The sequence below is a fragment of the Myotis lucifugus genome, unplaced genomic scaffold (genome assembly GCF_000147115.1).
Source record: "Myotis lucifugus unplaced genomic scaffold, Myoluc2.0 scaffold_1, whole genome shotgun sequence".
NCBI lineage: Eukaryota > Metazoa > Chordata > Mammalia > Chiroptera > Vespertilionidae > Myotis > Myotis lucifugus.
In genome coordinates this window covers 39,412,899-39,418,408 of record NW_005871049.1, presented here as the reverse complement: position 1 = coordinate 39,418,408, position 5,510 = coordinate 39,412,899, and the positions used below count along the sequence as shown (strand labels likewise).

General features: G+C 50.3%; 1 long non-coding RNA gene across 1 annotated transcript; it reads right to left on the bottom strand.

The window, feature by feature from the left end:
• Positions 1-1,543: 1,543 nt before the first annotated feature.
• On the bottom strand, positions 1,544-3,720 carry LOC111825927. Its single transcript, XR_002829162.1, has 3 exons — positions 3,324-3,720; positions 2,974-3,192; positions 1,544-2,175 (listed from the first exon to the last, which is right to left on the bottom strand). It is a non-coding gene; the product is annotated as an uncharacterized LOC111825927 (long non-coding RNA).
• Positions 3,721-5,510: the final 1,790 nt, after the last annotated feature.

Genomic DNA, 5,510 nt, shown 5'->3' with positions numbered 1-5,510 from the left:
GTAGGCTCCATCCCTGCTGTAGGCACCATCCCTGCTGTGGACACCATCCCTGATGTAGGCTCCATCCCTGCTGTAGGCACCATCCCTGCTGTAGGCACCATCCCTGCTGTAGACACCATCCCTGCTGTAGGCACCATCCCTGCTGTGGACACCATCCCTGATGTAGGCTCCATCCCTGCTGTAGGCACCATCCCTGCTGTAGGCACCATCCCTGCTGTAGGCACCATCCCTGCTTGTAGACACCATCTCTGCTGAGGACACCATCCCTGCTGTAGGCACCATCCCTGCTGTAGACACCATCCCTGCTGAGGACACCATCCCTGTTGTAGGCACCATCCCTGCTGTGGGCACCATCCCTGCTGTAGGCACCATCCCTGCTGTAGGCACCATCTCTGGTCCTCCAGGCACATGGCTGCCTCACAACCATTAAAAACTCCTTGCTTACCTGGCAGCAATGCTGAAATCCTTTGTAGTTTAGCCACACAGAGAAATCCATTTGTTCTCTCTTTGATTCAATTCAAAATTTTCAGGAAAATAAAATCAACCAGCCCTACTCCTTATCCCATGACAGTGGGGTCACACAGCACAGACGTGTCTGCCAACACAAACATCTTCGCCATCCCCCATGGAGGCCCTGACCCAGGCCATGTCCCTTTCCCCTCCAAGTCAGTCTCCAGGTGGTCTAGTCTATGGAGGAAGCACAGACGTGTCTGCCAACACAAACACCTGACAAAGAACATGAGGAGAGCCCTGACCCCAGGCCATGTCCCTTCCTCCTCCAAGTCAGTCTCCAGGTGGTCTATTCTATGGAGGATGATGCACGGTGACTCCTGCCGGCCTCTGGGGGAGCCCTTGGTTAGCCAGTGCAGCCACTCCAGGATCTGCTCCTGGGGACATGGTCCTTGTGTGGGGTCCTCCTGGGCCACCCCTGGGAGGAGATTGGAGATGAACTGGCTGTGGAGTTAGCAGCCTCTGAGCTTGGGCCTGCGCTCGCCTGAGGGACTGAGAAGCTCCTAATGTGGATCTGTGTCACTTTAAAAACGCTGTTCTCGAGGCTTGAAGTTTTCCTGGCAGCATAAAGCCTGTAAAACCTTCATTAGCAGTCCTTCGACTTAATTTAGGGAGATTCGATTTGCTGGAAGCCGTTTCTAGACAGTTTGGTAAGCTGGCCAGCCAGAGGCAGGCTGTGTCTAAGGGACTTCCGTTTCTTAGGACGCCTGCTATATATGTTGCTTAATGGGTTTCACTTTAGGATGTAGAGGCCTCATTAGCCCAGTGGGGCATCCTCAGCCTGGTCCTCAAGTGTGCTGTGCAGGGGAGGCACCGCCACCTCTGTCCAGCAAGAGGACGCAGCAGACGGACTTGGCAAAAGTGTTGAAGGATCAGGGTTCCCCAAAGCCCCTAGTGCAGCGGTTCTCAACCTGTGGGTCGCGACCCCTCTGGGGGTCGAACGACCCTTTCACAGGGGTCGCCTAAGACCATCGGAAAACACATATGTAATTACATATTGTTTTTGTGATTAATCACTATGCTTTAGTTATGTTCAATTTGTAACAATGAAATTGGGGGTCACCACAACGTGAGGAACTGTATTAAAGGGTCGCGGCATTAGGAAGGTTGAGAACCACTGCCCTAGGGTGTCTCAACGGACCTGGTTTCAATGGCCAGGGCCTGGCTGCTTCGTTATTGGTGGCCACATTAGTGCTGTGTCGGTGGCTGCACAGTGGTAGGTGCGGCAGCTCAGGAAGCCCCACGGTGAATTTTGAGAATGAACTCGCAGTGTTCTCAGCTCCTATACTATCAGCATAATGAACGCCAGGGGCAGGGTTGCATAACTGACCTGTTTTCCGTTACCGACTTTAAGTCAGGCAGCGTCGGACTGCTTCATGTCTCCCGTGCACCTTACTGAAGTCCCAGGGAGGGGCTGGCACAGCCGGACATCCTCGAGGTGGCCTTTCAAGCCCCCTAAAGCCTCAGATTCAGGACAAAATTGTCCAAGTTCCCAAAACAACAGACACTAATTTCACCAGTGGCTTCAGTCCGTGTTCCACAAACATTCCTCCCCCTGCGGGAGAGGTGGGATCCGTGTTCCCAAGCCGTGAAATGAGCCAGTTATGTGATTAGGTGCAGCTTCATTTCCTGGTCCCAGGTTGCATCTTATTCAGAGTCTTTTTCCTGTAAACGAACAGGAAACGATTCCAAATTACCTTAAGCAAAACCAGGAAGTTCATTCAAGTTTACAGGGAGATCACATAGAAACCAACACAAAAGGACAGCTGGGTTGAACCTGGAACTGGAAACCAACAGACTCTGGGAGCCTCCCCCTCCCCACCCCACCCCCACTCACTCCTCACCCTGCCAGTCTTCCTCTCTTCCTCTCTCCTTCTCCCTGTACATGGATGTGTCTCCCGCTGCTGACACCATGTGGTCACTCATGTCCACATCCGCATCTGTCCACAAGGCCATATCTGCCCATCTCCCTGACAGAGACTCTACTCTCTGAGCACTGGCCATCCCACCCTTCTTAGGGTGAAAAAGAGACAAACCAACTCTCCTTCAATCCCAATTTCAAATGTCCAAGCAAGAGAACCCACCTGGCCCAATTTCAGTCAGGCGTGCGTGTCTGATGGTGAGGATTTTGGCAGGGGGGTGGGGGTGGGGGTTGCACAGTGCAAATCCGCATGGAGTAGGGGATACTGTTCTCAGAGTGGGCATTGGGAAGCGCTGAGCAGACATCCCACACGGTACGCCATCGGGTTAGTGACTAATAATAAAACAGCAACATTGTGCTCCTTGCCTTTGAACAAAAGGCAATTGGCAACAGCAGAACAATTGAATCAGGTTAGGAAAAAAGAGAAAAGCTGGGAGCAGGAAGAGGATTTGCCTTATGCATGTTCTGGCCTCTAGCACTACAGCTGTCCCTTCCCCAGTGCAAAATTCCCAGGGGCTGAAACCCCTAGAAGGGGAACTCACAAAGGATGCTGTAAACACGGGATGTCGGAAGGGCTGGTTGCCCCCTCAGCTAAGGTCACGGCTGGCCAGCCACTGAGTTCTGTGTGCTGCGTGCTGCTTTGTGTGTGGACGGTGCTGGAGCCAGGGAGCTGGGATCACCTCTGGGTCATCCTGCACGTTCCCTCCTTGACCCGCTCAGGAGCACAGAGAGAACAGTGGAAAAAGCTGATTTGCTCTCACCTGCAGAATTTAGGTTTAAAGGGACAGTAGAGACGGGAGGACTGTGAAGGTAGCCTTAAAAGAAGGGCAGAATAGGAAGAAACACATACAATCCTGCCACAATGACGAAAGCCACGGTGACTTTCACTCACCACGTAGGTTAGGATCTGCCTCGTTCTGCTCCATGGCTTCGCAACCATTTTAGATCAATGAATGGGCCAAATTCAAGCCAAGGAATCTTGAAGATGAATTAGCCCGTGAAAAATCAATTTGTATCCCAAGGTTAAAGGAAACTAGAAATACCCATAAGCATAACATCAATAACACTTTCAAATTCTAGCAAAATAAACAAGACATCAGAGGAAAATGGAAACATAAACTGAAGGAGGGGTGAGGAGGGAGGAGGCAGAGATTTTGAACTAACTGAAATAAAAAGTCAAGAAAATTATTTACAGTATGTTCATTTTCCAGAGAGAATGAATAGTGGTTTTAGTGGTTTGCTTGTTAGAAGGAAACAACTCACACTTTAAATGGTTTTTCTTAAAAAAATTTTTTTTAAATTTATTGATGAGAGAGAGAGAGAGAGAGAGAGAGAGAGAAAGAGAGAGAGAGAGAGAGAGTTGTTCCACTTATTTATGCAGTCACTGGTTGATTTTTGTATGTGCGCTGACCAGAGATCTAACCTGAAACCGTAGCATTTCAGAAGGACGCGCTAACCAATGATAGAGTGGCCAAGGTTAAATGGATTTTCTTATTTTCTAGGAAAATAAAAAACTGGTTTCTTCTTATCTAGAGAGATTTTTCCTGAGTAAGCCTGGGTTGTCCTGCATGATTCCATTTATACGAAGCTCTGGGGAAGACAGATCACATCCGCAGTGATGGGAAGCATGTCAGGGGCTGCCTGGGCTGGGTGTGGTGAGGGCCACAGGGACCTCTGGGGTGACAGAAATGTTCCCTACCTTGGTTGTGGCAGTGGTGGCATGGGCCTATATATTTGTCAAAACTCATTGAACTTAACATGAGTTTATTGTTGGTAAATTATATCTCAATAAAGTTAATCAAAAAAAACAACTACTGCGTGAGAATGGCAGAAAAAAATTATAAAAGAACAGCATCTTCCCCCAAAGCTGGGGCATTGCCCTCCTGGAATAAAAAAAAGCACCTCTCTCCATAAGGAAAGAGGGTAGAGAGAAGTTCAAGATACTCTGGAAAGACAAGGTTTAGCTTGATTCAGATGAGGGAACAGGGTTTCCCTAGGAGGGCAGGGGTGGGAAGAGCCTGTCACGCCGAGATCAGCTGTGTAAGGCTCTGAGCTTACTGAGTGGCGTATTCAGTGAACTATATAATAGTAAAATCATCAGGAAGTTAAACAAGCAAGACCTGAGAGAGACAACAAATTGTTCCTGGATGAAAATCCTGGCAAAGCCCATGATTGCCTGCTTACACTCTTAATTCCCAAAGCAGCCTCATCAGGAATTAGTACATCCCATCAACATGTCCAACTTTGTTAGAACTGACTGTTTTCTCCCTGCCTCCCACCAGGGGTGTTTGGGGCCGGGGCCAGCTCCTTCCCCACCCTTCTGCCTTGCGTTCTTCCCCTGCTGCCAGAATGGGGATGAGGGGGTGGGGAGGAGAGTGGGGAAAGTAGGGTCTTCTGAGGCTGCCTCGGTCCTCAGGAACTCAGGTGTTCAGGGCTGACTTTGCCTCGCAGCACTTTGGAGGGTTCCTTAGAGAGCCAGGCATGCCCCATTTCTGGCTCCTCTTACTTGCAGCTCCCTGGCAGTGGGTGGGGGGGGTGCCTTCTTAACGGATTGCTCTGGCTCTAGCCATCTCTGGGCAGGAGTGGAGGGCACATGCCAGCTTATTTTTGTTGGGGCCCCTCTCCCTTCCAGATGGCTCCTTGGGACAGAAGTTGAGACAGGTCATCACAAGGCCATCCGGTCCTCAGGAGATTCACACACCCCCTTTGTCCCAACAAAGTTTGTGGCTCAGGCTGTCCCCGAGGCAGCAGCCTCTCTCTATTCTGTCATCAGAGCAGGTAACCCGGCCAGTATGATTCTTCAAGCACAGAGCAGGTAACCCGGCCAGTATGATTCTTCCAGAGGTCACGTAGGAGGTATTCCAGGTTGTCCCGGTGAAATTCCTTTCCTTAGTGCTGGGGTAAGTGAAAGGCATGCTCTTGATTCCCCTGTGGTCGTAGAAGTGCATGTGGGGAGCTGGGGAATTGGGGGGGAAGGTGGGACCCACAGTACCCTAATAATGCTCCTCAGAGAAATACTCCCATTAATCCCAGCCCTGCTCATGGTGTTCAACTTCTCTTATAGGCTGGGAGAGAGGGA